The sequence below is a fragment of the Scyliorhinus torazame genome, chromosome 25 (assembly GCF_047496885.1).
Source record: "Scyliorhinus torazame isolate Kashiwa2021f chromosome 25, sScyTor2.1, whole genome shotgun sequence".
Classification (NCBI taxonomy): Eukaryota; Metazoa; Chordata; class Chondrichthyes; order Carcharhiniformes; family Scyliorhinidae; genus Scyliorhinus; species Scyliorhinus torazame.
Window position 1 is genome coordinate 46,906,269 of NC_092731.1, and position 22,872 is coordinate 46,929,140.

The 22,872-nt window shown below is 56.6% G+C and overlaps 1 protein-coding gene across 1 annotated transcript in view; it reads left to right on the forward strand.

Moving 5' to 3' along the window:
• The window catches only part of LOC140402567 (acidic phospholipase A2 E-like), a 138,717-nt gene that overhangs the window by 102,546 nt on the left and 13,299 nt on the right, over window positions 1–22,872 (forward strand). The gene's annotated exons all lie outside the window — the stretch shown is intronic.

Consider the following 22,872-nt stretch of genomic DNA (forward strand, 5'->3'; position numbering starts at 1 on the left):
GTCCACCCTCTGTGTGTCCATCCTCTGTGTGTCCGTCCTCTGTGTGTCCGTCCTCTGTGTGTCCACCCTCTGTGTGTCCATCCTCTGTGTGCCTGTCCTCTGTGTGTCCATCCTCTGTGTGCCCGTCCTCTGTGTGTCCGTCCTCTGTGTGCCCGTCCCCTGTGTGTTCGTCCTCTGTGTGTCCGCCCTCTGTGTGTCCATCCTCTGTGTGCCCGCCCTCTGTGTGTCCGTGTCCTGTGTGTCCGTCCTCTGTGTGTCCGTCCTCTGTGTGTCCGTCCTCTGTGTGTCCATCCTCTTTGTGTCCGCCCTCTGTGTGTCCGTGTCCTGTGTGTCCGTGTTCTGCGTGTCCATCCTCTGTGTGCCCGTCCTCTGTGTGTCCATCCTCTGTGTGCCCGTCCTCTGTGTGTCCGTCCTCTGTGTGTCCGTCCTCTGTGTGTCCGTCCTCTGTGTGTCCGTCCCCTGTCTGTCCATCCTCTGTGTGCCCGTCCTCTGTGTGTCCGTCCTCTGTGTGTCCATCCTCTGTGTGTCCATCCTCTGTGTGCCCGCCCTCTGTGTGTCCGTGTCCTGTGTGTCCGTGTTCTGCGTGTCCATCCTCTGTGTGCCCGTCCTCTGTGTGTCCGTCCTCTGTGTGTCCGTCCCCTGTCTGTCCGTCCTCTGTGTGTCCGTCCTCTGTCTGTCCGTCCTCTGTGTGTCCGCCCTCTGTGTGCCCATCCCCTGTGTGCCCGTCCCCTGTCTGTCCGACCCCTGTGTGTCCGTCCCCTGTGTGTCCCTCTCCTGTGTGTCCGTCCTCTGTGTGTCCATCCCCTGTGTGTCCATCCTCTGTGTGTCCGTCCTCTGTGTGTCCGTCCTCTGTGTGTCCGTCCCCTGTGTGTCCATCCTCTGTGTGTACGTCCCCTGTGTGTACGTCCTCTGTGTGTCCGCCCTCTGTGTGTCCGTCCCCTGTGTGTCCGTCCTCTGTGTGTCCATCCCCTGTGTGTCCGTCCCCTGTGTGTCCATCCCCTGTGTGTCCGTCCCCTGTGTGTCCATCCCCTGTGTGTCCGTCCTCTGTGTGTCCGTCCTCTGTGTGTCCGTCCTCTGTGTGTCCGTCCCCTGTGTGTCCATCCTCTGTGTGTACGTCCCCTGTGTGTACGTCCTCTGTGTGTCCGCCCTCTGTGTGTCCGTCCCCTGTGTGTCCGTCCTCTGTGTGTCCATCCCCTGTGTGTCCGTCCGCTGTGTGTCCGTCCTCTGTGTGTCCGTCCTCTGTGTGTCCACCCTCTGTGTGTCCATCCTCTGTGTGCCCGTCCTCTGTGTGTCCGTCCTCTGTGTGTCCATCCTCTGTGTGTCCATCCTCTGTGTGTCCATCCTCTGTGTGTCCACCCTCTGTGTGTCCATCCCCTGTGTGTTCGTCCTCTGTGTGTCCGTCCTCTGTGTGTCCATCCTCTGTGTGTCCGCCCTCTGTGTGTCCGTGTCCTGTATGTCCCTTTCCTGTGTGTCCGTCCTCTGTGTGTCCATCTTCTGTGTGTCCGTCCTCTGTGTGTCCGTCCTCTGTGTGTCCATCCTCTTTGTGTCCGTCCTCTGTGTGTCCATCCTCTGTGTGTCCATCCTCTGTGTGCCCGCCCTCTGTGTGTCCGTGTCCTGTGTGTCCGTGTTCTGCGTGTCCATCCTCTGTGTGCCCGTCCTCTGTGTGTCCGTCCTCTGTGTGTCCGTTCTCTGTTTGTCCAACCTCTGTGTGTCCATCCTCTGTGTGCCCGCCCTCTGTGTGTCCGTGTCCTGTGTGTCCGTGTCCTGTGTGTCCGTCCTCTGTGTGTCCGTCCCCTGTGTGTCCATCCACTGTGTGTCCGTCCTCTGTGTGTCCGTGTCCTGTGTGTCCGTGTCCTGTGTGTCCGTCCTCTGTGTGTCCGTCCTCTGTGTGTCTGTCCTCTGTGTGCCCATCCCCTGTGTGTCCGTCCCCTGTGTGTCCGTCCTTTGTGTGTCCGTCCTCTGTGTGTCCGTCACCTGTGTGTCCGTCACCTGTGTGTCCGTCACCTGTGTGTCTGTGTCCTGTGTGTCCGTGTCCTGTGTGTCCATGTCCTGTGTGTCCGTCCCCTGTGTGTCCGCCCTCTGTGTGTCCGTCGCCTGTGTGTCCGTCCCCTGTGTGTCCGTGTCCTGTGTGTCCGTGTCCTGTGTGTCCGTCCCCTGTGTGTCCGTGTCCTGTGTGTCCGTGTCCGGTGTGGCCGCCCCTGTGTGTCCGTCCTCTGTGTGTCCGTCCCCTGTTTGTCCGTCCCCTGTGTGTCCGTCCCCTGTGTGTCCGTCCCCTTTGTGTCCGTCCCCTGTGTGTACGTCCTCTGTGTGTCCGTCCCCTGTGTGTCCGTCCTCTGTGTGTCCGTCCTCTGTGTGTCCATCCCCTGTGTGTTCGTCCGCTGTGTGTCCGTCCTCTGTGTGTCCGCCCTCTGTGTGTCCGTCCTCTGTGTGTCCATCCCCTGTGTGTCCGTCCTCTGTGTGTCCGTTCCCTGTGTGTCCGTCCCCTGTGTGTCCGTCCCCTTTGTGTCCGTCCCCTGTGTGTCCGTCCTCTGTGTGTCCGTCCTCTGTGTGTCCGTGTCCTGTGTGTCCATCCCCTGTGTGTCCGTCCTCTGTGTGTCCGCCCTCTGTGTGTCCATCCTCTGTGTGTCCATCCTCTGTGTGTCCGTCCTCTGTGTGTCCGTCCTCTGTGTGTCCGTGTCCTGTGTGTCCATCCCCTGTGTGTCCGTCCCCTGTGTGTCCATCCTCTGTGTGCCCGTCCTCTGTGTGTCCGTCCTCTGTGTGTCCGTCCTCTGTGTGTCCGTGTCCTGTGTGTCCATCCCCTGTGTGTCCGTCCTCTGTGTGTCCGCCCTCTGTGTGTCCATCCTCTGTGTGTCCATCCTCTGTGTGCCCGTCCTCTGTGTGTCCATCCTCTGTGTGCCCGTCCTCTGTGTGCCCGTCCTCTGTGTGTCCACCCTCTGTGTCTCCATCCCCTGTGTGTTCGTCCTCTGTGTGTCCGTCCTCTGTGTGTCCATCCTCTGTGTGCCCGCCCTCTGTGTGTCCGTGTCCTGTATGTCCGTGTCCTGTGTGTCCGTCCTCTGTGTGTCCGTCCTCTGTGTGTCCGTCCTCTGTGTGTCCATCCATTTTGTGTCCGTCCTCTGTGTGTCCATCCTCTGTGTGCCCGCCCTCTGTGTGTCCGTGTCCTGTGTGTCCGTGTTCTGCGTGTCCATCCTCTGTGTGCCCGTCCTCTGTGTGTCCGTCCTCTGTGTGTCCGTCCTCTGTGTGTCCATCCCCTGTGTGTCCGTCCCCTGTGTGTCCGTCCTTTGTGTGTCCGTCCTCTGTGTGTCCGTCACCTGTGTGTCCGTCAACTGTGTGTCCGTCGCCTGTGTGTCCGTCCCCTGTGTGTCCGTGTCCTGTGTGTCCGTGTCCTGTGTGTCCGTGTCCTGTGTGTCCGTGTCCTGTGTGTCCATGTCCTGTGTGTCCGTCCCCTGTGTGTCCGCCCTCTGTGTGTCCGTCGCCTGTGTGTCCGTCCCCTGTGTGTCCGTGTCCTGTGTGTCCGTGTCCTGTGTGTCCGTCCCCTGTGTGTCCGTGTCCTGTGTGTCCGTGTCCGGTGTGGCCGTCCCCTGTGTGTCCGTCCTCTGTGTGTCCGTCTCCTGTGTGTCCGTCCCCTGTGTGTCCGTCCCCTGTGTGTCCGTCCCCTTTGTGTCCGTCCTCTGTGTGTACGTCCCCTGTGTGTCCGTCCCCTATGTGTCCGTCCTCTGTGTGTCCGTCTCCTGTGTGTCCGTCCCCTGTGTGTCCGTCCCCTGTGTGTCCGTCCCCTTTGTGTCCGTCCTCTGTGTGCCCGTCCCCTGTGTGTCCGTCCGCTGTGTGTCCGTCCTCTCTGTGTCCGTCCTCTGTGTGTCCGTCCTCTGTGTGTCCATCCTCTGTGTGTCTGCCCTCTGTGTGTCCATCCTCTGTGTGTCCATCCTCTGTGTGCCCGCCCTCTGTGTGTCCGTGTCCTGTGTGTCCGTGTTCTGCGTGTCCATCCTCTGTGTGCCCGTCCTCTGTGTGTCCGTGTCCTGTATGTCCCTTTCCTGTGTGTCCGTCCTCTGTGTGTCCGTCTTCTGTGTATCCGTCCTCTGTGTGTCCGTCCTCTGTGTGTCCATCCTCTGTGTGTCCGTGTCCTGTGTGTCCGTCCTCTTTGTGTCCGTCCTCTGTGTGTCCATCCTCTGTGTGTCCATCCTCTGTGTGCCCGCCCTCTGTGTGTCCGTGTCCTGTGTGTCCGTGTTCTGCGTGTCCATCCTCTGTGTGCCCGTCCTCTGTGTGTCCGTCCTCTGTGTGTCCGTTCTCTGTGTGTCCATCCTCTGTGTGTCCATCCTCTGTGTGCCCGCCCTCTGTGTGTCCGTGTCCTGTGTGTCCGTGTCCTGTGTGTCCGTCCTCTGTGTGTCCGTCCCCTGTGTGTCCATCCACTGTGTGTCCGTCCTCTGTGTGTCCGTGTCCTGTGTGTCCGTGTCCTGTGTGTCCGTCCTCTGTGTGTCCGTCCTCTGTGTGTCTGTCCTCTGTGTGTCCATCCCCTGTGTGTCCGTCCCCTGTGTGTCCGTCCTTTGTGTGTCCGTCCTCTGTGTGTCCGTCACCTGTGTGTCCGTCACCTGTGTGTCCGTCACCTGTGTGTCCGTGTCCTGTGTGTCCGTGTCCTGTGTGTCCATGTCCTGTGTGTCCGTCCCCTGTGTGTCCGCCCTCTGTGTGTCCGTCGCCTGTGTGTCCGTCCCCTGTGTGTCCGTGTCCTGTGTGTCCGTGTCCTGTGTGTCCGTCCCCTGTGTGTCCGTGTCCTGTGTGTCCGTGTCCGGTGTGGCCGCCCCTGTGTGTCCGTCCTCTGTGTGTCCGTCCCCTGTGTGTCCGTCCCCTGTGTGTCCGTCCCCTGTGTGTCCGTCCCCTTTGTGTCCGTCCCCTGTGTGTACGTCCTCTGTGTGTCCGTCCCCTGTGTGTCCGTCCTCTGTGTGTCCGTCCTCTGTGTGTCCATCCCCTGTGTGTTCGTCCGCTGTGTGTCCGTCCTCTGTGTGTCCGCCCTCTGTGTGTCCGTCCTCTGTGTGTCCATCCCCTGTGTGTCCGTCCTCTGTGTGTCCGTTCCCTGTGTGTCCGTCCCCTGTGTGTCCGTCCCCTGTGTGTCCGTCCCCTTTGTGTCCGTCCCCTGTGTGTACGTCCTCTGTGTGTCCGTCCCCTGTGTGTCCGTCCTCTGTGTGTCCGTCCTCTGTGTGTCCATCCCCTGTGTGTCCGTCCTCTGTGTGCCTGTCCTCTGTGTGTCCATCCTCTGTGTGCCCGTCCTCTGTGTGTCCATCCTCTGTGTGTCCACCCTCTGTGTCTCCATCCCCTGTGTGTTCGTCCTCTGTGTGTCCGTCCTCTGTGTGTCCATCCTCTGTGTGCCCGCCCTCTGTGTGTCCGTGTCCTGTATGTCCGTGTCCTGTGTGTCCGTCCTCTGTGTGTCCGTCCTCTGTGTGTCCGTCCTCTGTGTGTCCATCCATTTTGTGTCCGTCCTCTGTGTGTCCATCCTCTGTGTGTCCATCCTCTGTGTGCCCGCCCTCTGTGTGTCCGTGTCCTGTGTGTCCGTGTTCTGCGTGTCCATCCTCTGTGTGCCCGTCCTCTGTGTGTCCGTCCTCTGTGTGTCCGTCCTCTGTGTGTCCATCCCCTGTGTGTCCGTCCCCCGTGTGTCCGTCCTTTGTGTGTCCGTCCTCTGTGTGTCCGTCACCTGTGTGTCCGTCAACTGTGTGTCCGTCGCCTGTGTGTCCGTGTCCTGTGTGTCCGTGTCCTGTGTGTCCGTGTCCTGTGTGTCCGTGTCCTGTGTGTCCATGTCCTGTGTGTCCGTCCCCTGTGTGTCCGCCCTCTGTGTGTCCGTCGCCTGTGTGTCCGTCCCCTGTGTGTCCGTGTCCTGTGTGTCCGTGTCCTGTGTGTCCGTCCCCTGTGTGTCCGTGTCCTGTGTGTCCGTGTCCGGTGTGGCCGTCCCCTGTGTGTCCGTCCTCTGTGTGTCCGTCTCCTGTGTGTCCGTCCCCTGTGTGTCCGTCCCCTGTGTGTCCGTCCCCTTTGTGTCCGTCCTCTGTGTGTCCGTCCCCTGTGTGTCCGTCCTCTGTGTGTCCGTCTCCTGTGTGTCCGTCCCCTGTGTGTCCGTCCCCTGTGTGTCCGTCCCCTTTGTGTCCGTCCTCTGTGTGTCCGTCCTCTGTGTGCCCGTCCCCTGTGTGTCTGCCCTCTGTGTGTCCATCCCCTGTGTGTCCGTCCGCTGTGTGTCCGTCCTCTCTGTGTCCGTCCTCTGTGTGTCCGTCCTCTGTGTGTCCATCCTCTGTGTGCCCGCCCTCTGTGTGTCCGTGTCCTGTGTGTCCGTGTTCTGCGTGTCCATCCTCTGTGTGCCCGTCCTCTGTGTGTCCGTCCTCTGTGTGTCCGTCCTCTGTGTGTCCATCCTCTGTGTGTCCATCCTCTGTGTGCCCGCCCTCTGTGTGTCCGTGTCCTGTGTGTCCGTGTCCTGTGTGTCCGTCCTCTGTGTGTCCGTCCCCTGTGTGTCCATCCTCTGTGTGTCCGTCCTCTGTGTGTGCGTGTCCTGTGTGTCCGTGTCCTGTGTGTCCGTCCTCTGTGTGTCCGTCACATGTGTGTCCGTGTCCTGTGTGTCCGTGTCCTGTGTGTCCGTCCTCTGTGTGTCTATCCCCTGTGTGTCCGTCCCCTGTGTGTCCGTCCTCTGTGTGTCCGTCACCTGTGTGTCCGTCACCTGTGTGTCCGTCGCCTGTGTGTCCGTCCCCTGTGTGTCCGTGTCCTGTGTGTCCGTGTCCTGTGTGTCCGTGTCCTGTGTGTCCATGTCCTGTGTGTCCGTGTCCTGTGTGTCCGTGCCCTGTGTGTCCGTGTCCTGTGTGTCCATGTCCTGTGTGTCCGTCCCCTGTGTGTCCGCCCTCTGTGTGTCCGTCGCCTGTGTGTCCGTCCCCTGTGTGTCCGTCCTCTGTGTGTCCGTCCCCTGTGTGTCCGTCCCCTGTGTGTCCGTGTCATGTGTGTCCGTGTCCGGTGTGTCCGTGTCCGGTGTGGCCGTCCCCTGTGTGTCCGTCCCCTGTGTGTCCGTCCCCTGTGTGTCCATCGCCTGTGTGTCCGTCCCCTGTGTGTCCGTGTCCTGTGTGTCCGTGTCCTGTGTGTCCGTGTCCTGTGTGTCCGTGTCCTGTGTGTCCGTGTCCTGTGTGTCCATGTCCTGTGTGTCCGCCCTCTGTGTGTCCGTCGCTTGTGTGTCCGTCCCCTGTGTGTCCGTGTCCTGTGTGTCCGTGTCCTGTGTGTCCGTCCCCTGTGTGTCCGTGTCCTGTGTGTCCGTGTCCGGTGTGGCCGTCCCCTGTGTGTCCGTCCTCTGAGTGTCCGTCCCCTGTGTGTCCGTCCCCTGTGTGTCCGTCCCCTTTGTGTCCGTCCTCTGTGTGTACGTCCCCTGTGTGTACGTCCTCTGTGTGTCCGTCCTCTGTGTGTACATCCCCTATGTGTCCGTCCCCTGTGTGTCCGTCCTCTGTGTGTCCGTCCTCTGTGTGTCCATCCCCTGTGTGTCCGTCCGCTGTGTGTCCGTCCTCTGTGTGTCCGTCCTCTGTGTGTCCACCCTCTGTGTGTCCATCCTCTGTGTGCCCGCCCTCTGTGTGTCCGTCCCCTGTGTGTACGTCCCCTATGTGTCCGTCCCCTGTGTGTCCGTCCTCTGTGTGTCCGTCCTCTGTGTGTCCATCCCCTGTGTGTCCGTCCGCTGTGTGTCCGTCCTCTGTGTGTCCGTCCTCTGTGTGTCCGTCCTCTGTGTGTACGTCCCCTATGTGTCCGTCCCCTGTGTGTCCGTCCTCTGTGTGTCCGTCCTCTGTGTGTCCATCCCCTGTGTGTCCGTCCGCTGTGTGTCCGTCCTCTGTGTGTCCGTCCTCTGTGTGTCCGTCCTCTGTGTGTCCGTCCTCTGTGTGTCCATCCTCTTTGTGTCCGTCCTCTGTGTGTCCATCCTCTGTGTGTCCATCCTCTGTGTGTCCGTGTCCTGTATGTCCGTGTCCTGTGTGTCCGTCCTCTGTGTGTCCGTCCTCTGTGTGTCCGTCCTCTGTGTGTCCATCCTCTTTGTGTCCGTCCTCTGTGTGTCCATCCTCTGTGTGTCCATCCTCTGTGTGCCCGCCCTCTGTGTGTCCGTGTCCTGTGTGTCCGTGTTCTGCGTGTCCATCCTCTGTGTGCCCGTCCTCTGTGTGTCCGTCCTCTGTGTGTCCGTCCTCTGTCTGTCCGTCCTCTGTGTGTCCGTCCTCTGTGTGCCCATCCCCTGTGTGCCCGTCCCCTGTCTGTCCGACCCCTGTGTGTCCGTTCCCTGTGTGTCCCTCTCCTGTGTGTCCGTCCTCTGTGTGTCCATCCCCTGTGTGTCCATCCTCTGTGTGTCCGTCCCCTGTGTGTCCATCCTCTGTGTGTACGTCCCCTGTGTGTACGTCCTCTGTGTGTCCGCCCTCTGTGTGTCCGTCCCCTGTGTGTCCGTCCTCTGTGTGTCCATCCCCTGTGTGTCCGTCCGCTGTGTGTCCATCCTCTGTGTGTCCACCCTCTGTGTGTCCATCCCCTGTGTGTTCGTCCTCTGTGTGTCCGTCCTCTGTGTGTCCATCCTCTGTGTGCCCGCCCTCTGTGTGTCCGTGTCCTGTATGTCCGTGTCCTGTGTGTCCGTCCTCTGTGTGTCCATCCTCTGTGTGCCCGCCCTCTGTGTGTCCACCCTCTGTGTGTCCGTCCTCTGTGTGTCAACCCTCTGTGTGTCCGTCTTCTGTGTGTCCGTCCTCTGTGTGTCCGTCCTCTGTGTGTCCATCCTCTGTGTGCCCGCCCTCTGTGTGTCCGTGTCCTGTGTGTCCGTGTTCTGCGTGTCCATCCTCTGTGTGCACGTCCTCTGTGTGTCCGTCCTCTGTGTGTCCGTCCTCTGTGTGTCCATCCTCTGTGTGTCCATCCTCTGTGTGCCCGCCCTCTGTGTGTCCGTGTCCTGTGTGTCCGTGTCCTGTGTGTCCGTCCTCTGTGTGTCCGTCCCCTGTGTGTCCATCCTCTGTGTGTCCGTCCTCTGTGTGTCCGTGTCCTGTGTGTCCGTGTCCTGTGTGTCCGTCCTCTGTGTGTCCGTCCTCTGTGTGTCAGTCCTCTGTGTGTCCATCCCCTGTGTGTCCGTCCCCTGTGTGTCCGTCCTTTGTGTGTCCGTCCTCTGTGTGTCCGTCACCTGTGTGTCCGTCACCTGTGTGTCCGTCCCCTGTGTGTCCGTGTCCTGTGTGTCCGTGTCCTGTGTGTCCGTGCCCTGTGTGTCCATGTCCTGTGTGTCCATGTCCTGTATGTCCGTCCCCTGTGTGTCCGCCCTCTGTGTGTCCGTCGCCTGTGTGTCCGTGTCCTGTGTGTCCGTGTCCTGTGTGTCCGTGTCCTGTGTGTCCGTCCCCTGTGTGTCCGTGTCCTGTGTGTCCGTGTCCGGTGTGGCCGCCCCTGTGTGTCCGTCCTCTGTGTGTCCGTCCCCTGTGTGTCCGTCCCCTGTGTGTCCGTCCCCTGTGTGTCCGTCCCCTTTGTGTCCGTCCCCTGTGTGTACGTCCTCTGTGTGTCCGTCCCCTGTGTGTCCGTCCTCTGTGTGTCCGTCCTCTGTGTGTCCATCCCCTGTGTGTCCGTCCGCTGTGTGTCCGTCCTCTGTGTGTCCGTCCTCTGTGTGTCCGTCCTCTGTGTGTCCATCCCCTGTGTGTCCGTCCTCTGTGTGTCCGTCCCCTGTGTGTCCGTCCCCTGTGTGTCCGTCCCCTGTGTGTCCGTCCCCTTTGTGTCCGTCCCCTGTGTGTACGTCCTCTGTGTGTCCGTCCCCTGTGTGTCCGTCCTCTGTGTGTCCGTCCTCTGTGTGTCCATCCCCTGTGTGTCCGTCCGCTGTGTGTCCGTCCTCTGTGTGTCCATCCTCTGTGTGTCCGTCCTCTGTGTGTCCACCCTCTGTGTGTCCATCCTCTGTGTGCCCGCCCTCTGTGTGTCCGTGTCCTGTATGTCCGTGTCCTGTGTGTCCGTCGTCTGTGTGTCCGTCCTCTGTGTGTCCATCCATTTTGTGTCCGTCCTCTGTGTGTCCATCCTCTGTGTGTCCATCCTCTGTGTGCCCGCCCTCTGTGTGTCCGTGTCCTGTGTGTCCGTGTTCTGCGTGTCCATCCACTGTGTGCCCGTCCTCTGTGTGTCCGTCCTCTGTGTGTCCGTCCTCTGTGTGTCCATCCCCTGTGTGTCCGTCCCCTGTGTGTCCGTCCTTTGTGTGTCCGTCCTCTGTGTGTCCGTCACCTGTGTGTCCGTCAACTGTGTGTCCGTCGCCTGTGTGTCCGTCCCCTGTGTGTCCGTGTCCTGTGTGTCCGTGTCCTGTGTGTCCGTGTCCTGTGTGTCCGTGTCCTGTGTGTCCATGTCCTGTGTGTCCGTCCCCTGTGTGTCCGCCCTCTGTGTGTCCGTCGCCTGTGTGTCCGTCCCCTGTGTGTCCGTGTCCTGTGTGTCCGTGTCCTGTGTGTCCGTCCCCTGTGTGTCCGTGTCCTGTGTGTCCGTGTCCGGTGTGGCCGTCCCCTGTGTGTCCGTCCTCTTTGTGTCCGTCTCTTGTGTGTCCGTCCCCTGTGTTTCCGTCCCCTGTGTGTCCGTCCCCTTTGTGTCCGTCCTCTGTGTGTCCATCCCCTGTGTGTCCGTCCCCTGTGTGTCCGTCCTCTGTGTGTCCGTCCTCTGTGTGTCCATCCTCTGTGTGCCCGTCCCCTGTGTGTCCGTCCGCTGTGTGTCCGTCCTCTGTGTGTCCGTCCTCTGTGTGTCCGTCCTCTGTGTGTCCATCCTCTGTGTGTCCGTCCTCTGTGTGTCCATCCTCTGTGTGTCCATCCTCTGTGTGCCCGCCCTCTGTGTGTCCGTGTCCTGTGTGTCCGTGTTCTGCGTGTCCATCCTCTGTGTGCCCGTCCTCTGTGTGTCCGTCCTCTGTGTGTCCGTCCTCTGTGTGTCCATTCTCTGTGTGTCCATCCTCTGTGTGCCCGCCCTCTGTGTGTCCGTGTCCTGTGTGTCCGTGTCCTGTGTGTCCGTCCTCTGTGTGTCCGTCCCCTGTGTGTCCATCCTCTGTGTGTCCGTCCTCTGTGTGTTCGTGTCCTGTGTGTCCGTGTCCTGTGTGTCCGACCTCTGTGTGTCCGTCACCTGTGTGTCCGTGTCCTGTGTGTCCGTGTCCTGTGTGTCCGTCCTCTGTGTGTCCATCCCCTGTGTGTCCGTCCCCTGTGTGTCCGTCCTCTGTGTGTCCGTCACCTGTGTGTCCGTCACCTGTGTGTCCGTCGCCTGTGTGTCCGTCCCCTGTGTGTCCGTGTCCTGTGTGTCCGTGTCCTGTGTGTCCGTGTCCTGTGTGTCCATGTCCTGTGTGTCCGTGTCCTGTGTGTCCGTGTCCTGTGTGTCCGTCCGCTGTGTGTCCATGTCCTGTGTGTCCTTCCCCTGTGTGTCCGCCCTCTGTGTGTCCGTCGCCTGTGTGTCCGTCCCCTGTGTGTCCGTCCTCTGTGTGTCCGTCCCCTGTGTGTCCGTCCCCTGTGTGTCCGTGTCCTGTGTGTCCGTGTCCGGTGTGGCCGTCCCCTGTGTGTCCGTCCCCTGTGTGTCCGTCCCCTGTGTGTCCGTCCCCTTTGTGTCCGTCCTCTGTGTGTCCGTCCCGTGTGTGTCCATCCCCTGTGTGTCCGTCCTCTGTGTGTCCGTCCCGTGTGTGTCCATCCCCTGTGTGTCCGTCCTCTGTGTGTCCGTCCCCTGTGTGTCTGTGTGTGATGAACGGTTACTGCCTTATCATCAGGTAAGGGGATGTCCCCTTTAAGACCAGGCTTGGAACCTGGGGACTCCGCCTCTTGCTCCGCCCATCTGGGAGCCATACATAAAGGCCTGCCTCATGTGTGTCCGCCCTCTGTGTGTCCATCCTCTGTGTGTCCGTCCTCTGTGTGTCCGTCCTCTGTGTGTCCGTGTCCTGTGTGTCCGTGTCCTGTGTGTCCGTCGCCTGTGTGTCCGTCGCCTGTGTGTCCGTCCCCTGTGTGTCCGTGTCCTGTGTGTCCGTTCTCTGTGTGTCCGTCCCCTGTGTGTCCGTCCCCTGTCTGTCCGTCCTCTGTGTGTCCGTCCCCTGTGTGTCCGTCCCCTTTGTGTCCGTCCTCTGTGTGTCCGTCCCCTGTGTGTCTGTCTACTGTGTGTCCGTCCCCTGTGTGTCCGTCCCCTGTGTGTCCGTCCACTGTGTGTCCGTCCTGTGTGTGTCCGTGTCCTTTGTGTCCGTCCTCTGTGTGTCCGTCCCCTGTGTGTCCGTCCTCTGTGTGTCCGTCCCCTGTGTGTCCGTCCCCTGTGTGTCCGTGTGTGATGAACACTTACTGCCTTATAATCATGTAAGGTGATGTCCCCTTTAAGACCAGGCTTGGAACCCTGGGGACTCCGCCTCTTGCTCCGCCCATCTGGGAGCGATACATAAAGGCCTGCCTCATGGTCTGTATAGCAGTCAGCTCTCGTCCAAATCTGTAGCATAGTTATTAGCCTAATGAAGCCTTCTTTACAGTTTAATCTCTAAGCGTCATTCTTGAGGGTACCTCAATTTATTAGGATAAACTAGATTCAGGATGGACGCAGGCCTAAAACCAGAGAAGCTCAATCTGGAAGCACGAACGCCGGAGGCAAAGGAAATTTTTTAATACTGGCTGCGTTGCTTCGAGGCCTACCTGGACTCCGCAGAGACTCCCATCCTGGGGCCACGCAAGCTGCGTCTACTCCACGCCCGGGTGAGTCACAGAATCTCCGCCACGCTCGAAAAGGCGACGATTTATGAGGAAGCGATTGAGTTGCTCCGCAAGCGGTTTGTCAAACCCGTCAATGAGGTGCACGCCCGGCATCTGCTCTCTACCTGCCGGCAGCGCTCGGGGGAATCGCTCGACGAGTTTGTTGAGAAACTCACCGCGCTGGCCAGGAACTGTGACCATCAGGATGTGACAGGGGAAGTCCATATGAACCTGCACATCAGAGATTCTTTCGTGTCCGGCATCCGCTCAACCTACATCCAGCAGCGACTGCTCGAAAACGGGGCAAAAGACCTCCAGGAGACGCTAACGCTCGCCTCCTCGCTGGAGGTGGCCAAACATAACTTGGGTACGTACCCCGCGGACTCTGCCAGCCCCCCCCGGACTTCCTCAGACTCGCCCGTGTTACAGGCCTGCGCCACGCGGCGACCCGCTCACCATGGGGGCACACCTTGCTACTTCTGCGGGCAGGGCCAGCACCCACGCCCAAGCTGCCCAGCCCGCTCCGCGATCTGCAGCGACTGCGGGAAGAAGGGGCATTTTGCGAGGGTCTGCCTGGCCAGACCCAGGGGCCAGAAAAACAAAGAACAGCCGGCCGGAAAATCAGGCTCTCAGGCCCGAAGGCCTCGCAATGCTGCTGCGCACCGACCCGACACGCCCCCTTCTGACACGTCATCACCTCGTGCGAATCATGGGAGCGGCCATCTGGTCGGCGGCCATCTTCTCGACCCGACACGTGCGACCAACGGCAGCGGCCATTTTACGACTCCGACTACCCGCGACTGGGTGCGATCACCCTCGATCAAACTCGGCCGAAACACCTGCAGAACTCCATGATGCAGGTCCAGGTCAACGGGCACGACACTGCATGCCTCTTCGACTCCGGGAGCACGGAGAGCTTTATCCACCCTGAAACGGTAAGGCGCTGCTCCCTGCGCACCCATCCCACATCCCAAACCATAGCCCTCGCATCTGGGTCCCACTCGGTACAAATCACGGGGTACTGTATTGCGGATCTCTCGATCCAGTGTGCCAAGTACACCCGTTTCAAATTTTATATCCTCCCTCACCTCTGTGCCCCCCTGCTGCTCGGACTGGATTTCCAGTGCAGCCACCGAAGCCTGACACTGAAGTTCGGCGGACCCTTGCCCCCCCTCACGGTGTGCTGCCTTGCGACACTGAAAGTCGCACCCCCCTCACTATTCGCGAACCTCACTCCTGACTGTAAGCCCGTCGCCACCAGGAGCCGGAGCTACAGTGCCCAAGATATGGCTTTTATCAAGTCAGAGGTCCAGCGGTTACTGGGAGAGGGGGTCATCGAGGCTAGCAACAGCCCTTGGAGAGCGCAAGTGGTGGTAGTCCGGTCCGGGGAGAAGAAACGGATGGTCGTGGATTATAGCCAGACCATAAACCGATTCACACTGCTTGATGCATACCCCCTTCCTCACATCGCGGAAATGGTAAATCGGATCGCCCAATACCGAGTCTTTTCCATGGTCAACCTCAAATCTGCCTCCCACCAGCTCCCCATCCGACCAAAAGACCGCCCCTATACTGCCTTCGAAGCAGCCGGCCGGCTCTTCCACTTCCTCAGGGTCCCCTTTGGTGTCACAAATGGGGTCTCCGCCTTTCAAAGGGCGATGGACCAAATGGTGGACCAGTACGGTTTGAGGGCTACATACCCGTACTTGGACAATGTCACCATCTGCGGCCATGATCAGCAGGACCATGACGCTATCCTCAAAAAGTTCCTCCAGACCGCCCGAGCCCTTAACCTGACCTATAACGAGGGCAAATGCGTTTTCCACACCACCCGGCTGGCCATCCTCGGCTATGTCGTGGAAGACGGGGTCCTAGGTCCCGACCCCGACCGCATGCGCCCCCTTAAGGAACTCCCTCTCCCCCGCAGCCTCAAGGCCTTCAAACGGTGCTTGGGGCTTTTCTCCTATTACGCCCAGTGGGTCCCCAAGTATGCGGACAAAGCCCGCCCACTCCTAAAGACCACCACTTTTCCCCTCTCGGCTGAGGCTCAATTGGCCTTCAACCGCATCAAGGCCGACATCATCAAGGCCGCCATGCACGCGGTGGACGAAACCATCCCTTTCCAGGTAGAGAGCGATGCATCAGACATCGCCCTGGCTGCTACCCTCAATCAAGGAGGCAGACCAGTCGCGTTCTTCTCCCGAACCCTCACCGCCTCCAAGATTCGACACTCTGCAGTCGAAAAGGAGGCACAAGCCATTGTGGAGGCTGTGCGGTGCTGGAGACACTACCTCGCCGGTAGGAGGTTTACCCTCGTCACCGACCAACGGTCGGTCGCCTATATGTTCGACAACACGCAACGGGGCAAAATAAAAAACGATAAAATTTTGAGGTGGAGGATCGAACTCTCCACCTACTCGTACGATATCAAGTATCGTCCAGGGGAGCTCAACGAGCCCCCAGATGCCTTGTCCCGCGGCACATGCACCAACTTTGGGCAGCACGGTAGCATTGTGGATAGCGCAATTGCTTCACAGCTCCATGGTCCCAGGTTCGATTCCGGCTTGGGTCATTGTCTGTGCGGAGTCTGCACATCCTCCCCGTGTGTGCGTGGGTTTCCTCCGGGTGCTCCGGTTTCCTCTCACCGTCCAAAGATGTGCGGGTTAGGTGAATTGGCCAATGATAAATTGCCCTTAATGTCCAAATTGCCCTTGGTGTTGGGTGGAGGTGTTGAGTTTGGGTATGGTGCTCTTTCCAAGAGCTGGTGCAGACTCAAAGGGCCGAATGGCCTCCTTCTGCATTGTAAATTCAATGATAATCTATGATTAATCTAGGACAAAGGTTCGGCACAACATCGTGGGCCGAAGGGCCTGTTCTGTGCTGTATTTTCTATGTTCTATGTTCTATGTTCTATGACCGCCTGCAAGCCATCCACAATGACCTCTGCCACCCGGGGGTTACCCGGCTCGTCCATTTCATCAAGTCCCGCAACCTACCTTACTCAACCAAGGAGGTCAAGGCCATGGTCAGGACCTGCCAAGTCTATGCGGAGTGCAAACCGCACTTCTACCGGCCAGACAAGGTTTGGCTCGTGAAGCCTCGGGTCCCTTTGAGCGACTGAGCGTGGACTTCAAGGGGCCCCTCCCGTCCACCAATGGTTATGCGTATTTCCTCACCATGATCGATGAGTTCTCCCGTTTCCCATTCGCCATTCCCTGCCCCAACATGACCTCAGCCACTGTGATTAAGGCACTGCACAGCATCTTCACCCTGTTCGGTTTCCCCGCTTATATCCACAGCGACCAGGGTACATCGTTCATGAGCGATGAACTGCGTCAGTATCTGCTCAGCAAAGGCATCGCCTCGAGCAGAACGACCAGTTATAACCCACGGGGAAACGGGCAGGTGGAGAGGGAGAACGCGACAGTGTGGAAGGCTGTCCTTCTGGCCCTGCGGTCGAGAAATCTCCCAACCACCCGCTAGCAGGAGGTCCTACCCGATGCCCTACACTCCATTAGGTCATTCCTCTGCATGGCCACGAATGAGACCCCTCACAACCGATTGTTTGTCTTCCCCAGGAAGTCTACCTCCGGGGTCTCGCTTCCACCTTGGCTGATGGCTCCGGGACCTGTTCTTCTCCGGAGTCACGCAAGGAGCCATAAAACGGACCGCCTGGTCGAAAGAGTCCGGCTGCTCTACGCCAACCCCAGTTACACCTACGTGGAGTACTCCGATGGCAGGCAAGATACGGTTTCCCTCCGGGATCTGGCACCCACTGGATCCCCCACCACAGACGCCCCTTCCCGCGCCGCTTCCCTGCAGGACCCGGCGCCCCCTACAACACACCCCGTTCCGTCCCTACCCCCTGTTGGTGAGCACCTACCACACCCCCCCTTTACACATCCCGCCGGCGCCGGCTCCGCTACCCCCGGCCCTACCTAGTCCCCCTGCCCCGACCCGGACCGAAGCTCCGACCGCTGTGCTCCCGGATGTGCCCTCAACCGGGACGTCCGTGCCCACCGCACCACCGCCCGAATTGAGGAGGTCGCTGAGGACGATCCGGCCGCCGAGACGGATGGACCTATGATGGCACTTCACCCCCGCCGGACTCTTTTTAAACAGGGGGTGAATGTGATGAACGGTTACTGCCTTATCATCATGTAAGATGATGTCCCCTTTAAGACCGGGCATGGAACCCTGGGGACTCCGCCCCTGGCTCCGCCCATCTGTGAGTCTCATGGGCTGTGTAGCAGTCAGCACTTGTCTCAGCTCTAACATAGTTCTTAGTCTAATAAAGCCTTCTTTACAATTTAATCTCTAAGCTTCGTTATTGAGGGTACCTCACTACGCATTAAGGGTACATGTGCATACAGATATCATTCACCACATTCCCATTGAGAAAATAGTCTACGCCGCCATTCCTCCTTCCAAATTGCATAACCTCACCCTTTTCCACATTGTATTCCATCTGTTTGTTGTGGGCTGGGCTCCATGTTTGTTGTGGGCTGGGCTCCATGTTTGTTGTGGGCAGTTCTCCATGTTTATTGTGGGCAGTGCTCCATGTTTGTTGTGGGTTGGGTTCCATGGTTATTGTGGGCTGGGCTCCATGTTTGTTGTGGGCAGGGCTCCGTGTTTGTTGTGGGCAGGGCTCCATGTTTGTTGTGGGCTGGGCTCCATGTTTATTGTGGCCAGGGCTCCATGTTTGTTGTGGGCAGGGTTCCATGTTTGTTGTGGGCAGTGCTCCATGTTTGTTGTGGGCAGTGCTCCATGTTTGTTGTGGGCAGTGCTCCATGTTTGTGGACAGTGCTCCATGTTTATTGTGGCCAGGGCTCCATGTTTGTTGTGGGCAGGGTTCCATGTTTGTTGTGGGCAGTGCTCCATGTTTGTTGTGGGCAGTGCTCCATGTTTGTTGTGGGCTGGGCTCCATGTTTGTTGTGGGCAGGGCTCCATGTTTGTTGTGGGCAGGGCTCCGTGTTCTTTCACAAAATAAACGTTTGATGATAATAATCACTGAGTGCTGAATTTGGTGCTTTTTGAGTGCTCTAGTAAGAGTTTGGTGACCGAGGGAGTATAAGGCTTCATTTTTATCTCAAGTTTAGTCTTTCTTTTATTTAGTTAATTAACTTAAAAGTTGCTGTTTGGTTTAGAAGAAGGTGAATTTTCAATCAGCTTTAAACAAACTTCTACTTGTAGGCACTTGCAGCTGGAGCTTGTTAATTAGTTAATTGGATTAGGCCAGTTTTCAGACGCTAGATTCACAGTATAAAAGTGATCCCCTACAGTGCACTGAGTGCTGAATTTGGACAGTGTTTGCACTGAGTGCTGAATTTGGTGCTTTTTGAGTGCTATAGTAAGAGTTTGGTGACTGAGGGAGTGCTGAATTTGGTGCTTTTTGAGTGCTATAGTAAGACTTTGGTGACCGAGGGAGTGCTGGATTTGGTGCATTTTGAGTGTTGTAGTAAGAGTTTGGTGACCGAGGGAGTTAGGTGAGGAGGGGGTAAGGTGCTCCTTTCATTTTGTTTCTGACATTTCCGCAAAGAGTGCGAAGAGAGCCAGGAGTTTACAGAAAGTGTAGCTGACTGGGAGCAGAGTCGGAGGGCGGAGATCTAGTTAGTCCACAGGGCAGCTCTCTTCTGTCAGGTAAGGGGGGATGGAGGCTAGGCCAGTTGCATGCTCCTCCTGTAGGATGTGGGTGGTGAGGGATACCACTGGTGTCCCCGCTGACTATACCTGCGGGAAGTGCACCCAACTTCAGCTCCTCAAAGACCGTGTTAGGGAACTGGAGCTGAAGATGGATGAACTTCGGATCATCCGGGAGGCAGAGGGGGTGATTGAGAAGAGTTACAGGGAGGTAACCACACCCAAGGTACAGGACAAGAATAGCTGGGTTACAGTCAGGGGGAAAAAAACAAACAGGCAGACAGTGCAGGGATCCCTCGTAGACGTTCCCCTTCAAAACAAGTATCGTTTTGGATGCTGTTGGGGGGAATGACCTACCGGGGGAAGGCCCTCACGGACAGGTCTGGCTCTGGGGCTCAGAAGGGAAGGGGGGAGAATAGAAAAGCAATCGTTGTAGGAGATTCAATGGTTAGGGGAATAGATAGGAGATTCTGTGGTCGCGAGCGAGACTCCCGGAAGGTATGTTGCCTCCCGGGTGCCAGGGCCAGGGATGTCTCGGATCGTGTCTTCAGGATCCTTAAGGGGGAGGGTGAGCAGACAGAAGTCGTGGTGCACATTGGTACCAACGACATAGGTAAGAAAAGGGGTGTGGAGGTAATAAACGAGTTTAGGGAGTTAGGCTGGAAGTTAAAAGCCAGGACAGACAGAGTTGTCATCTCTGGTTTGTTGCCGGTGCCACGTGATGGCGAGGCTAGGAATAGTGAGAGAGTGCAGTTGAACACGTGGCTGCAAGAATGGTGTAGGAGGGAGGGCTTCAGATAATTGGAGCGCATTCTGGGGAAGGTGGGACCTGTACAAGCAGGACGGGTTGCATCTGAACCAGTGGGGAACCAATATCCTGGGAGGGAGGTTTTCTAGTACTCTTCGGGAGGGTTTAAACTAATTTGGCAGGGGAATGGGAACCGGATTTGTAGTCCAGCAACTAAGGTAGCCGATATTCAGGATGCCAAAGCGTGTAATGAGGCAGTGGGGAAGGGAACACTGACGAAGGAGAGTACTTGCAGGCACGGAGATGGGTTGAAGTGTGTATACTTCAACGCAAGAAGCATCAGGAATAAGGTGGGTGAACTTAAGGCATGGATCGGTACTTGGGACTACGATGTGGTGGCCATCACGGAAACTTGGATAGAAGAGGGGCAGAAATGGTTGTTGGAGGTCACTGGTTATAGATGTTTCAATAAGATTAGGGAGGGTGGTAAAAGAGGTGGCGGGGTGGCATTATTAATTAGAGATAGTATATCAGCTGCAGAAAGGCAGTTCGAGGTGTATCACCCTATTGAGTTAGTATGGGTTGAAGTCAGAAATAGGAAAGGAGCAGTCACCTTGTTAGGAGTTTTCTATAGGCCCCCCAATAGTAACAGAGATGTGGAGGAACAGATTGGGAAACAGATTTTGGAAAGGTGCAGAAGTAATAGGGTAGGAGTCATGGGCGACTTTAACTTCCCAAATATTGAGTGGAAACTCTTTAGATCAAATAGTTTGGATGGGGTGGTGTTTGTGCAGTGTGTCCAGGAAGCTTTTCTAACACAGTATGTAGATTGTCCGACCAGAGGAGCGGGAATATTGGATTTAGTACTTGGTAATGAACCAGGGCAAGTGATAGATTTGTTAGTGGGGGAGCATTTTGGAGATAGTGACCACAATTCTGTGACTTTCACTTTAGTAATGGAGAGGTATAGGTACGTGCAACAGGGCAAGGTTTACAATTGGGGGAAGGGTAAATACGACGTTGTCAGACAAGAATTGAAGTGCATAAGTTGGGAACATAGGCTGTCAGGGAAGGACAAAAGTGAAATGTGGAACTTGTTCAAGGAACAGGTACTACGTGTCCTTGATATGTATGTCCCTGTCAGGCAGGGAAGAGATGGTCGAGTGAGGGAACCATGGTTGACAAGAGAGGTTGAATGTCTTGTTAAGAGGAAAAAGAAGACTTTTGTAAGGCTGAGGAAACAAGGTTCAGACAGGGCATTGGAGGGATACAAGATAGCCAGGAGGGAACTGAAGAAAGGGATTAGGAGAGCTAAGAGAGGGCATGAACAATCTTTGGCGGGTAGGATCAAGGAAAACCCCAAGGCCTTTTACACGTATGTGAGAAATATGAGAATGACTAGAGCAAGGGTTGGTCCGATCAAGGACAGTAGCGGGAGATTGTGTATTGAGTCTGAAGAGATAGGAGAGGTCTTGAACGAGTACTTTTCTTCTGTATTTACAAATGAGAGGGGCCATATTGTTGGAGAGGACAGTGTGAAACAGATTGGTAAGCTCGAGGAAATACTTGTTAGGAAGGAAGATGTGTTGGGCATTTTGAAAAACTTGAGGATAGACAAGTCCCCCGGGCCTGACGGGATATATCCAAGGATTCTATGGGAAGCAAGAGATGAAATTGCAGAGCCGTTGGCAATGATCTTTTCGTCCTCACTGTCAACAGGGGTGGTACCAGGGGATTGGAGAGTGGCGAATGTCGTGCCCCTGTTCAAAAAAGGGACTAGGGATAACCCTGGGAATTACAGGCCAGTTAGTCTTACTTCGGTGGTAGGCAAAGTAATGGAAAGGGTACTGAAGAATAGGATTTCTGAGCATCTGGAAAGACACTGCTTGATTAGGGATAGTCAGCACGGATTTGTGAGGGGTAGGTCTTGCCTTACAAGTCTTATTGAATTCTTTGAGGAGGTGACCAAGCATGTGGATGAAGGTAAAGCAGTGGATGTAGTGTACATGGATTTTAGTAAGGCATTTGATAAGGTTCCGCATGGTAGGCTTCTGCAGAAAGTAAGGAGGCATGGGATATTGGGAAATTTGGCCAGTTGGATAACGAACTGGCTAACCGATAGAAGCCAGAGAGTGGTGGTGGATGGCAAATATTCAGCCTGGTTCCCAGTTACCAGTGGCGTACCGCAGGGATCAGTTCTGGGTCCTCTGCTGTTTGTGATTTTCATGAATGACTTGGATGAGGGAGTTGAAGGGTGGGTCAGTAAATTTGCAGACGATACGAAGATTGGTGGAGTTGTGGATAGTAAGGAGGGCTGTTGTCGGCTGCAAAGAGACATAGATAGGATGCAGAGCTGGGCTGAGAAGTGGCAGATGGAGTTTAACCCTGAAAAGTGTGAGGTTGTACATTTTGGAAGGACAAATATGAATGCGGAATACAGGGTTAACGGTAGAGTTCTTGGCAATGTGGAGGAGCAGAGAGATCTTGGGGTCTATGTTCATACATCTTTGAAAGTTGCCACTCAAGTGGATAGAGCTGTGAAGAAGGCCTATGGTGTGCTCGCGTTCATTAACAGAGGGATTGAATTTAAGAGCCGTGAGGTGATGATGCAGCTGTACAAAACTTTGGTCAGGCCACATTTGGAGTACTGTGTACAGTTCTGGTCGCCTCATTTTAGGAAGGATGTGGAAGCTTTGGAAAAGGTGCAAAGAAGATTTACCAGGATGTTACCTGGAATGGAGAGTAGGTCTTACGAGGAAAGGTTGAGGATGCAAGGTCTTTTCTCATTAGAACGGAGAAGGATGATGGGCGACTTGATAGAGGTTTATAAGACGATCAGGGGAATAGATAGAGTAGACAGTCAGAGACTTTTTCCCCGGGTGGAACAAACCATTACAAGGGGACATAAATTTAAGGTGAAAGGTGGAAGATATAGGAGGGATATCAGAGGTAGGTTCTTTACCCAGAGAGTAGTGGGGGCATGGAATGCACTGCCTGTGGAAGTAGTTGAGTCGGAAACATTAGGGACCTTCAAGCAGCTATTGGATAGGTACATGGATTACGGAAAAATGATATAGTGTAGATTTATTTGTTCTTAAGGGCAGCACGGTAGCATTGTGGATAGCAGAATTGCTTCACAGCTCCAGGGTCCCAGGTTCGATTCCGGCTTGGGTCACTGTCTGTGCGGAGTCTGCACGTCCTCCCCGTGTCTGCGTGGGTTTCCTCCGGGTGCTCCGGTCCAAAGATGTGCAGGTTAGGTGAATTGGCCAATGATAAATTGCCCTTCATGTCCAAAATTGCCCTTGGTGTTAGAACAAAGAAGAACAAAGAAATGTACAGCACAGGAACAGGCCCTTCGGCCCTCCAAGCCCGTGCCGACCATACTGCCCGACTAAACTACAATCTTCTACACTTCCTGGGTCCGTATCCTTCGATTCCCATCCTATTCATATATTTGTCAAGATGCCCCTTAAATGTCCCGATCGTCCCTGCTTCCACTACCTCCTCCGGTAGCGAGTTCCAGGTACCCACTACCCTCTGCGTAAAAAACTTGCCTTGTACATCTACTCTAAACCTTGCCGCTCTCACCTTAAACCTATGCCCCCTAGTAATTGACCCCTCTACCCTGGGGAAAAGCCTCTGACTATCCACTCTGTCTATGCCCCTCATAATTTTGTATACCTCTATCAGGTCGCCCCTCAACCTCCTTCGTTCCAGTGAGAACAAACCGAGTTTATTCAACCGCTCCTCATAGCTAATGCCCTCCATACCAGGCAACATTCTGGTAAATCTCTTCTGCACCCTCTCTAAAGCCTCCACATCCTTCTGGTAGTGTGGCGA